The sequence below is a fragment of the Mobula birostris genome, chromosome 13, assembly GCF_030028105.1.
Source record: "Mobula birostris isolate sMobBir1 chromosome 13, sMobBir1.hap1, whole genome shotgun sequence".
Classification (NCBI taxonomy): Eukaryota; Metazoa; Chordata; class Chondrichthyes; order Myliobatiformes; family Myliobatidae; genus Mobula; species Mobula birostris.
The window spans coordinates 75,961,619-75,973,819 of NC_092382.1; the positions used below are offsets into that span (position 1 = coordinate 75,961,619).

Below are 12,201 nucleotides of genomic sequence, written 5' to 3' on the forward strand. Positions count from 1 at the left end.
AGGGAGGAAGTGTAAGGGCATGTGTAGCACTTGTTCCGCTTACACGGATAAGTGCCAGGAGGGAGATCAGTGGGGAGGGATGGGGGGGATGAATGGACAAGGGAGTCGTGTAGGGAGCGATCCCTGCGGAATGCAGAGAGAGGGGGGGAGGGAAAGATGTGCTTAGTGGTGGGATCCCGTTGGAGGTGGCGGAAGTTACGGAGAATAATATGTTGGACCCGGAGGCTGGTGGGGTGGTAGATGAGGACCAGGGGAACCCTATTCCTAGTGGGGTGGCAGGAGGATGGAGTGAGAGCAGATGTACGTGAAATGGGGGAGATGCGTTTAAGAGCAGAGTTGATAGTGGCGGAAGGGAGTTCAGGGCCCCAAACAGTCCTTCCAGGTGAGGCAACATTTCACCTGTGAGTCGACTGGGGTGATATACTGCGTCCGGTGCTCCCGATGTGGCCTTTTATATATTGGCGAGACCCAACGCAGACTGAGAGACCGCTTTGCTGAACATCTACGCTCTGTCCGCCAGAGAAAGCAGGATCTCCCAGTGGCCACACCTTTTAATTCCACATCTCATTCCCATTCTGACATGTCTATCCACGGCCTCCTCTACTGTAAAGATGAAGCCACACTCAGGTTGGAGGAACAACAACTTATATTCTGTCTGGGTAGCCTCTAACCTGATGGCATGAACATCGACTTCTCTAACTTCCGCTAATGCCCCACCTCCCCCTTGTACCCCATCTGTTACTTATTTATATACACACATTCTTTCTCTCACTCTCCTTTTTCTCCCTCTGTCCCTCTGAATATACCTCTTGCCCATCCTCAGGGTCCCCCCCCCCCGTCTTTCTTCCCGGACCTCCAGTCCCATGATCCTCTCGTATCCCCTTTTGCCTATCACCTGTCCAGCTCTTGGCTCCATCCCTCCCCCTCCTGTCTTCTATAATTTTGGATCTCCCCCTCCCCCTCCAACTTTCAAATCCCTTACTCACTGTTCCTTCAGTTAGTCCTGACGAAGGGTCTCGGCCTGAAACGTTGACTGCACCTCTTCCTAGAGATGCTGCCTGGCCTGCTGCGTTCACCAGCAACTTTGATGTGTGTTGCTTGAATTTCCAGCATCTGCAGAATTCCTGTTGTTTGCATATAATTCAACAAACTGTGTAACTGCAAATATAATTAAATGTCAATAAATAACGAGAGCAATGGTTGTAACCCTGGGGAACCCCACTGGGCCAGGCCTTGAGTCCACTAAACAGCCTCCCACTATCACTCTCTGCTTCCTACCATCAAGACAACTGTGCATCCAGTTAGCCAGCTCTCCCTGGATCCCATGTGATCTAACTTTCCACAGCATCTTACCATGCTGAACCTTGTCAAAGGCCTCACTGATGCCCATGTCGGCCACGATCCTGGGACAGAGGTGTCACTGATCAGAGGGCACAGATTTAAACAGAGGACGAAGAGGTTTACAGGGATCTGAGGAAGTGATTTTTCACTCCGAGGGCAGCTGAAATCTGGAACACACTGTCCGAGGTAGTGGTGAAGGCAGGTCCCTTCACAACATTACGAAGTGGATGAGCATTGAAACTGCCGAGATACAGTCAGCTATGAACCGAGTGCTGATAAATGGGACCAGTATGGACAGTGAGTGGATGGTCAGAACAGGTATGGCCGGCCAAAGGTCTGTTTCCGTGCTGTGTGATCCACCACTCCGGACATGACAAATTAACGATGGTGGCACTGCAAAGCATTGATTTCAAAACTCCACACCCCTCTCCAACCTGAAATAAATCAGACTGAACCCCTTTGTCACCACTGTGAATATCTGTTTCTGTCAAGGTAACGTACAAATTGGTCACTTCTGCTAAACAACTGGCAATTGATGAAGTCCCTGTGTCGTCTTCCATTAATGTTGCTTCCTTACAGCAAAACTAACCCTTTCACTGTCAGAATCAGTGATTAAATCCGGCCCCAAACATTGTGCTTTCATCCCTGCACATTGTAACTTGAACCATCTCACTGAGGGTCTGATGGAGACACAACTCCTGCCCTCTGCACATGTGATCACATCTCCCCTGCTTCTGACATTTCAAATACCCTCAGAATGGTTTTCTGATTCAGTCTGAAGGTTATGGTACATTCAGCTGTTCGTCAGACCTGACAAACCATGTCTTCCCACAGCTGGTTCCACCTGTTGGTGTGTCCTCTTTCCTCCATCTCCAGGGAAGCTGCATCTCCACACAAACTCCTCACTTGAGACGACTGTCTGTACCCGTGACACAGGAAATCACATCACTGTCACTCTCCTGATACCATCCGGGAAGCGGTACCGCAACATAAAAGCCAGGACCAACAGGCTCCGGGACAGCTTCTTCCACCAGGCCGTCAGACTGATGAACTCACGCTGACTTGAGTGTGCTCTATATTACATTGTCTGTTTTATTTATTATAAACTAATATAAATTACTATGATTGCACGTTGCACATTTAGATGGAGACGTAACGTAAAGATTTTTACTCCTGATGGATGTAAGAAATAAAGTCAATTCAATTCAATTCCTGATTCCGTGTCTGAGCTGCTCGCCTCCGGGTATTCTCCGTCAACAAGCTTCTTCCTCAGTCACCATCTGTCAGATTATAAAAAAACAATTAAAACGATCTATCAGACAGCTCCTGTACCCCTCCACCCCTGTTAAAACTCTCTGCTCAGCCCCTTCCCTATTCCCTTTCCCTTTCAGACTCCCGATGTGCCAGCAGATCCGAATTCACCGTGTGGACATTTCTACCCCACAGGAGGCTGTACAAACCCGTGTCCTTCTCTGATGCACAGCTCAGTGACCCCAATCCCTGTCTGCACTCGCAGCCCATGACGGTGACAGCTGTCCTAGACTCTGTAACTCACAATCTTGTAACACAGAATCTTGTTCACAGCAAGTTTAGACAGTCATTAATATGAAGAGAGAATTGTTGTTTCCTGAAAGGACAGGCGAGCGAAGCTGTCTGATCCAATTCACCAGATGGTCCGGTGTTTACAAGTTAATGTGTCCCGGGACCCACTCATAACCCCGACCCACACAGACAGACAGACAGACAGACAGACTGTCCCTTCGCCCCAAACCCCCTGCAGAACCACAAGGAATTGATCCACGGCCCGGGCTCGGTCGCAAAGTGAAAACCGGGGCTGAGGAGAGCCCGGAGACAAACACTCCGCTGCCCACTCCACCAACAACACGGCACAGCCGGACACATCTCACAACACCGGATCCGCTCCCGATGAAACCCGAATTTTATTTTGTTGTTCCAGATCGGACCCAACAAAAGGTGTTTTAAAATTGAAGCGCTTCCCCTCACGTGACGTCACACAGCAGCACCCCCCACGCGCCTGACGTCACCCGTGGTCACCCCGTATCTGCATCTGCTGTCACGAGCACGGTGCCTTACGTCACACACGCGCTGCTGTGCTCGAGCTTTTTCGGTTTAACGGCTGAGCTACTGAGCGCGAGGCACGCCCACCACCCGAATAGTCAACAGAGGAATTGAACTGATTGCAGAGCTGCGCTATTCCCATTGGTGCGAAGCGATGTCAATCACTGGTTACACCCAATAGTGGAGGCGGACCAGCCGAGAGGGCGTTACCCCGTCTCCTGCTGCAGTTATGGCTTCAAAGCAGAGCAAATCCCAAAGTAAATGTCCGCTTTCTGATTTATTTCCATTTCCCTCCGAGGGAAGTTGGGGCGTTTGTGAAGCGCCTCCTGCGGCCGGAGTCTGATGTATCGCTGAGAGGTAGGAGGAGACCGCTCGGCCCGTCGGTTTGATGCCGGTTCCCCGGGGAGGGAGAGGATGAAGACGGTGAGAGAGGGGGCGGACAGGATGTTTGTCCCGGTGGGGACAGGAGGGGCTCATCTGTGGAAATGTCTGAGCCCACGGTGGTGGCGATTCACCACATTGGGGTGCAAACACCGGCAGACTGTTGCCCTGCAAGCGGGGCCAATGGTCCGGGCAAAGTGACAATTATTTGTGTTTTGTTGAGACTGTACCGGGAATATGGTGTAAAATCCCGCTCCCCACACTAACACGGGTCACACAGACCAAAGAACAAACTGCCGGAGGAACTCAGTGGGTCGGGCAGCATCTGTGGAGGGAAATGGACCGTCAACATTTCGGGCCGAGACCCTCCCTCTGGACTGAGAGTGGACGGGAAATAGTCCGAGAAAAGAGGTGAGGGGTGGGGATGGGGCAAGAGCTGGGGAGTGAGAGGTGGGTCCAGGTGAGGGGGAGGTGGGAAGGTGGAAATAGTGACAGGGGTGGGAGGTGAGTGGTTGGGGCAACACGGGGCTGCAGAAGATGGAAACTAATTCCGTAGAGGATTAACAGAGAGGTTAGAGAGTATTTGTTATAGAGAGTGCAATGAAGATTCACCAGACTGATCCCTGGAGTGGTAGGGTCATCATATGAAGAAAGATCAAATGTGATAGCCCTTTCATTTGGAGAATCGAGGACTGAGAGGTGAACACATTGAAATGCACAACATCATTACCGGTTGAACCAGGGATCCCAGTCTCTGAAAAAGGGGGTGGACTGTCCGGGACTGAGATGAGGGGAAATATCTCCACTCCGAAGGTGGTGAATGTCTGTAAATCCCCACCACAGAGGGCGGTGAAGACTCAGTGATCGTCCTCACATAAAACAGAGGCTGACAGATGTGTGGAGACTGAAGGGATCGAGGAAATGAGGATCAGGCAGAAACATGTGGCTGAGATGGGAGAGCAGCCGCCATCTTGTTGATGGTTAGAGGGGCTGAATGGCCACCTCCTGCTGTTTCTCACTTGATGTTTCAGTGTTCCTGTCCAGTGAGGCCGGAGGAATGTGAATAGAAATTAGTGTTTATAAACACAGACTGATTTAAATGAAACCTGCACATTTCCAGTTTGTGTCTGAAAAGTGTGTTTGATCGGGATGGGAATCGACCCCGTAACTCTGTGACCTGGAGGTGGAGGGAAAGAGACGGGAAAGATATGGAGGGATATGTAACTATGCAATAATGTGGGAAATGCGGCGGATGGGTCGGGCAGCGGGTGAGGGGCGAGGAGCAGAGTCACCTGTTCAGGTGGGAGACCCTCCACCCGTCACCTGATCCCGTTTCCTGTTCACATTTCCCCGCAGATCTGCAGCATCTGCCGGTCACTGCTCTACGTGTCCGTGTAGCTTCATCTTCTGCCCATTCAAACAAGGCAGTGAGATCCGGATCTGTCACGTCCTCTCGTCGTGGGTGGGCAATATGTTTTTATCTGCAATATTTTCAGCATGTTTCATTCCACTGTTTTTACCTGCTGAAGTGCAGCCAATGTTTCTGGGTCTATGACCCATTTATGTGAGAATTTAGCTCATTTATCTATTTATCTGAGCTTCTCATAAATGTGTACAGTTTAGTTAAGCTTCACTCCAGAATTTGCAATGCAACAACCCAGTCAGTCAAATAGTTCCACACAATTAAAATAGTTTATTTTTATGTTGTACTACTTACATAATTTAACTGCTTAATATGTATGTTCTTATTTTAAATCACAATTGTTAAAATCTATTGTTATGAATTAGGTTCTACTGCTGCTGCAGAGACAATGAATTTCATGATATATGCTGGTGCTATTAAACCTGATTCTGATATTGATATGGGAGACCCACACCGGTCACCTGATCCCAGTCACCGCAGATCGTAAAGCGAGATTGAAGCCTTTTCCATTTATCTGCATTCCTCAGAAATGACAACAGTTAAGTTTCCTTCTGTGGTTCCAGAGCAGGAGCTCAGTCTGTCTAATATTTCCACACAATTAAAATGGGAATTTGTTTATTATCATCACGTACTGAGCTACAGTGTAAATCTTGCCTGACGTACCATCCACACAGATCGATACATTACTACAGTACATTAAGCTAATATACGACAAAACAGTAACTGTAACAAAGCATTATGGCTGCAGAGAAAGTGCAGTGCAGATAGACATATGGTGCAGGGTCACATCGAGTTACATTGTGAGGTCGAGCCCATTTTATCATTCATTTGGCTTATAACCACAGACAGGAAGCCGTCCTTGAGCCTGGTGGTACGCGCTTTAAGGCTTTTGTATCTCTTTCCCGATGGGGGAGCGGGTTGGCAGCAAGAATGTCCGGGTTGTGAGGATCTTTGAGAACATGGCCTGCTTTTCCGAGACAGGGGAAGTGTAGGAAGAGTCCATGGAGGGGAGGCTTGTTTCTCTGATGTTCTCTGCTCTCCAAAGTTCTCTGCAGTTCCTTGCAGTCATGGGCAGAGCAGTAGCCATACGAAGGCGTGAAGTATCGACAAGAAGCTCAGAGACCTCGGCCCTCACCCTGCCTTGTGTAGCTGGATCCTGGACCTCCTGTCAGATTGCCGGCAGGTGGTAAGAGTGGGCTCCCTCACCTCTGTCTCTCTGACCCTCAGCACACATACCCCACAGGGCTGTCTCCTGGCCCCTCCTTTACTCTCTCTGCACCCATGACTTATGTCGCCACCCACAGATCCAATCTGCTAATTAAATTCACTGACGACCCTACATTGATTGGCCTAATCTCAAATAATAACTTTCAATCGATCAAATGCATCCTGACAAGGCTCGGTCCAGACAAACTTTTCAACCTTCTTTGTGTAAGTGAAAAGGGGGTTGGAGTATGGGATAGGAAGGGTTAAATGGTGTATGTGACCTGGAAAATATAGCAGCGGCGGGAACTAGACAACAGAACCGGGCACGGTTAGGGTGTTGCAACTGCATGCTCATCTCTCAGAACAGAAGCGCTGACTGACCTGTACCTCTGCACCTGAAGCTGTTGTGACCCTGATGAAATTGCTGACCACTAAACCGTCATAAGCGTGGACAGGGGAAACAGCTGCTAACTGAAACCTTTCTTTTGGATATAAATGTAACCTTGTACTCGTGCTGGGCAGAGCTGACTGCCAGACGCTGTAGAAGCGTATGGTGGTTACCTCTGCTCGGATCAGGTTGAATAAAGAATTGATCGTGGTCTCTGAGTGAATGGTGAATTGATAAGGACAACTTGGCGAGCCAGCCAGGAGTCCCAACGGGAGCCTCCAGCGGCCCTGGTGTTAGTGAACTAGCGATCCACTGGACGCCGCTGAGACGGGCGGGCCCACGGGGTGACTTTCCTCCGGTCCTCTCACGGTCTCCTTTGGTTGCTTGTTCCCCTCAGGGTTCCTGCTGAGCTGCTCAGCGGACTCCACGGACCACAGTCGGTAGAGGCCACGAGGGGAAGTGGTTTTAACGTTGACGGATTTCTGTATGAGAATCTGTCTGAGAAACAGGGAGTCGGGAACTCCGAGACCAGGGGCCGACACGCAGTGAAATAGTGTCTGAGAAACAGGGAGTCGGGAACTCCGAGACCAGGGGCCGACACGCAGTGAAATAGTGTCTGAGAAACGGGGAGTCCGGGACTCCGAGACCAGGGGCCGTCACGCAGTGAAATAGTGTCTGAGAAACGGAGAGTCGGGGACTCCGAGACCAGGGGCCGTCACGCAGTGAAATAGTGTCTGAGAAACAGGGAGTCCGGGACTCCGGGGCCAGGGGCCGACACGCAGTGAAATAGTGTATGAGAAACAGGGAGTCCGGGACTCCGAGACCAGGGGCCGACACGCAGTGAAATAGTGTCTGAGAAACGGGGAGTCCGGGACTCCGAGACCAGGGGCCGACACGCAGTGAAATAGTGTCTGGGAAACGGGGAGTCGGGGACTCCGAGACCAGGGGCCAACACGCAGTGAAATCGTGTCTGAGAAACAGGGAGTCCGGGACTCCGAGACCAGGGGCCGGCACGTAGTGAAATAGTGTCTGAGAAACAGGGAGTCCGAGACCAGGGGCCGACACGTAGTGAAATAGTGTCTGAGAAACAGGGAGTCCGGGACTCCGAGACCAGGGGCCGACACGCAGTGAAATAGTGTCTGAGAAACAGGGAGTCCGGAACTCCGAGACCAGGGGCCGACACGCAGTGAAACAGTGTCTGAGAAACGGAGAGTCGGGGACTCCGAGACCAGGGGCCGACACGCAGTGAAACAGTGTCTGAGAAACGGAGAGTCGGGGACTCCGAGACCAGGGGCCGACACGCAGTGAAATAGTGTCTGAGAAACAGGGAGTCCGGGACTCCGAGACCAGGGGCCGACACGCAGTGAAATAGTGTCTGAGAAACGGGGAGTCCGGAACTCCGAGACCAGGGGCCGACACGCAGTGAAATAGTGTCTGAGAAACGGGGAGTCCGGGACTCCGAGACCAGGGGCCGACGCGCAGTGAAATAGTGTCTGAGAAACAGGGAGTCCGGAACTCCGAGACCAGGGGCCGACGCGTAGTGAAATAGTGTCTGAGAAACAGGGAGTCGGGGACTCCGGGGCCAGGGGCCGACACGTAGTGAAATAGTGTCTGAGAAACAGGAAGTCCGGGACTCCGAGACCAGGGGCCGACGCGCACGATTTGTTTTGGAGGTCCAGGACCTCAATGAGGGGTTACAATCCCCGATGAAGTATTATGAGTATTAAAGCCTGCCGGTGCTAATAAATTGGGCAGCGGATCATTGGTAGTGACCTATTACATTTTTCTTTGAGTGTGTTACAGCAAATTGGTCAGCGGGTTCGTGGCAATATCCTATTACATTTTGAAGCTGGTAACCATTCTAATTGGCGTAGGAGGGGACGGGGTGTGTAGATTAAATTGATTAGCACAGGGCAGAGCAGACGTTTGGCCAAACACAGGGGAAGTGGCTCTCCCCTGCAGTCCATCCGGATGCTGTAGCAACGTTTTAGGTACACTTGTGAACTAGTGGAAATCTCGCTTTTCTACGACTGACTGAGTTGGGGTCGCCTCGCTCACGAGTACTGCAGTAAAAGATTCGGGGAGGGACGGGTGATATTTCACTGAAACTGCATCCAGCCTTAGACCGGTTGTCAAGAGGAGAAATCTCCCACGCGAAGGTCAGGACCTTGAAGTGGATTCGGGAGTAAGGTGATAAACTTGGGTCAGACTTTGGATACGGAGGACATTACCACCCCACTCGGAAGGATGTGTAAGGAAAATCCGGAGCTAGAAAAGAACCTAAGACGTGTTAGTGCGCGCTTAAATAAAAGATTGGTGGTGGGGGTGGAAATTGGCCATTGGGGGGAACTTGGGACCTGGACAAATGCAAAAAAACAGAGACTGAAGTCTGGAAGCAAAATTGCTCTCAATAATGGAAAGATTTGATTACAATGTGGGTAAAAGTAGCGGACAGATTAAATGAGCGTTCCAGACAGACATCCTGGGAAGAAAATGCCAAAAAACGAAACATCCCTATTACCGATGATCAGGGCCAGGTCCGACCGTATGTGGTTTTAAAAGCCTTATGTGAATTATTTGATAAACAACAAATTAAATCAACCGGGAAAGATGCACCTTTGGATATGTCAGGACTGCTGATTTTATTTGACACCGTCGAAGAAACCGACAATGAGGATGTAATAGTTCCTTCAGCCCCTGCAGGAATCCCACTCCCTCCCCCACCCGGTTTACCAAATCCTTCAGGTCAGGTCTCGAAACCACCCCCTATTCTCCTACCCCCACATCAGCCCCCGTGACGGCCCCCGTCCCGGCATCCTCCATACTTCCCAGGACTATTACTGATGGTGGATCAGGTACCCCACAATTTTCGGACTATATTGCTACCCGAACTCACTGGCGGACCACACAGCTTCCAGTCCCAAAGCCCCAGCCGAAGCGCAATGCGGTGGCTCACCCAACTGACGGACTGTTGGGCCATGGTCCCACCCTAGATCCCCAGGACCCTGATGATCCAGACCCCAACTCTAATTTTGATCATGAGTCCGAGAATGACTGGCCTCCGTTGACCCGACAGTTCCCATTTAGGACTGTGCCTAATCCCCAGGCAGGCCAGCATAATCAGGGACCAACTATTGAGGTATACACTCCTTGGAAGCCTCGGGAAATGGCCATGATAATGCAAGGGGCCCCTGACAAAAAGACCGATCCCGAAGGGTTCATAGATCACCGATTACGCGTAATCTGAATCTATCAGGCTACTCCCCAGGACCTTTATTGCCTCTGTTACATGGCCCTTAATCCTGTTGAACAGGAGAAATGGCGTTAGGCCCAAGGGGGCCATGCAGATTGGGCGGCTTTTAGTGCCGCTTTCCCCCAGGGCCCGGACCAGATCCAACGCATTGGAGACACCCTGAGAAGGGCCATGTCCCAAACAATGGATCTGATCAGAGTATTGAATTGTAAACCTCGGAAAGACGAGGACGGTCCCGAGTTTTTTGACAGGTTTGCTTCCATTTACGCCACGTATGCCGGGGATCCCAACTTTGGCTAGGGAAACGATTCCCCCCACTTTAATGCCCTCCTTGTGCAGTGCCTGCCGGAGGAGGTCTGTCTGAATGATCTCCGGCCACCGGTGGCCGCTGCTGGGACCTCCGGCCACCGGTGGCGCAGCATGGACCTCCGGCAACTGGTGGCGCGGCATGGACCTCCGGCCACCGGTGGCGCTGCATGGACCTCCGGCCACTGGTGGGATGAGCAGACCTCCGGCCACCGGAAGTGCTGCGGAGAACCTCCCGCTAAACGCATGCGCAGTTGCCGGTGTGTGCCGTTCGGGCGGCGGTGAGTAACATTTCCTCATGGTTGTGTAAATCTGGGTTAGGGCATTGGGAAAGGAGCACTATTCTGCCGGACGGCCGGAGCAGGGGTGCAGGCAATTTTTTTAGGTGCCGGAGCTGTAAGAGGGGCGATTGATAAGTTCGTGGCCTAAGTTAGAAGGCCTAAAGTTATACAGCTCTCGTTACATGCACGTGTAGTTCAACTCTTTGAGTGATTAGGCAGAACGTTTGGAGTTAATAACTTTTGTGGTATTTCTGTTTCAGATAATTGAAAAATGCTAGGTTTTTTTAAAAATTGGCGCCTTCCACCTTAGGCCACGAACTTACCAATCACTCCTCGGCATTTCAGCAATGATCAGCTTTATGTATGAGGAGCATTTGATGGTTCTGGACCTGTGCTCAATGGAGTTCAGAGGGATATTGGGGGTGGTGGAGGGATGTATGGTTAAGTAAACCTACTGAATGCTGAAAAATACAGTGGACATGGAGAGGATGTTTCCCTTAGAGAGAGAGTCTGTAATCTCACAGCAGAGTCTCAGAATAAAGATGCTTCCCTTAAAAACTGAGATGAGAAAAAAAATTTGGGGAAAATATGTCTGATCTGTGGAACTTGTTGCCGCAGAGATTGGTTGAAGCTGCCATTTGGGTATATTTATGACAGAAATTAATATGTTCATGATTGCTAAGTAGCTTCAGGGTTACAGGAGGAAGGCAGGAATATGGTGTTGGAATAAAACTCAGCCATGGTTGAGTGATGGGGCAGACCAGATGGATCGAATCACCTAATTCTGTTCCTGTGTCTTATGTCTTACCATGACTGAATGATGGCTCCTTCTTATCCCATATCGTTTTGTGACGTGTGAGGGACAATAAAAGATTGTTCACTGAGATCATTATATTTGCCTTCAACGTTTAAATTTCAGTGAGTTTTGTTCTTAGAAACATGAAGCAGATATGTTTGGTTCTCCTTTTTATTGTTAATGTGTTTCATTATCTTTCATGTTAAAGTGAGACATTAATTGGAAGAAAAACCCCAAATGGAAGCAAACCACGACTGAAGACGAGGGAACAGCAACAAGTGAACCAGCCCGAGGATTGAGAGCATCAACTGGAGAGAACTCATCTGACTCGGAGATTCCAGTGATTCAGTCAGGAGAAAGTTTGGTGAGTCTTATTTACTCAAACACTAGTCCTTTAGACATTACATATCTGTACAAGAGAAGGTAGGAAGAAGTTGGAGTGAGACTGAATGTGCCCAGAAGAGCCAGTTATGCCTCTGTCAGACCCAGCTGCAATCACTCCAGGTCTGGTAATGTGCTTCCAGCAGCCCAGCCCTTTAAAACCACTCCTATTCTGTGGAAGTCGAATCCAGAAAAAGTCACTCAGAGACCTTTTAAGTACAAACTCTTTATTCCAAGCACCCGGGGCTTACTCAGTGTATGACTGTTCCCGCCCAATCCACTAACTGACTAACAATTCCCCTTACACCACAGATATATCCATCCAGATACCCCCCACACAAGACAGGCTGGAGCCAAAGTTATTTA

General features: G+C 50.2%; 1 protein-coding gene across 3 annotated transcripts in view; it reads left to right on the forward strand.

Annotated features, from left to right (window-relative positions):
* Positions 1 to 10,620: 10,620 nt before the first annotated feature.
* Positions 10,621 to 12,201, forward strand: part of LOC140207015 (uncharacterized) — a 42,397-nt gene continuing 40,816 nt past the window's right edge. For all 3 annotated transcript variants that reach the window (XR_011888457.1, XM_072275336.1, XM_072275337.1), the window contains exons 1-2: positions 10,621 to 10,658; positions 11,663 to 11,818. The gene's annotated coding sequence lies outside the window, so the exon portion shown is untranslated. The remainder of the gene's footprint in view (positions 10,659 to 11,662; positions 11,819 to 12,201) is intronic.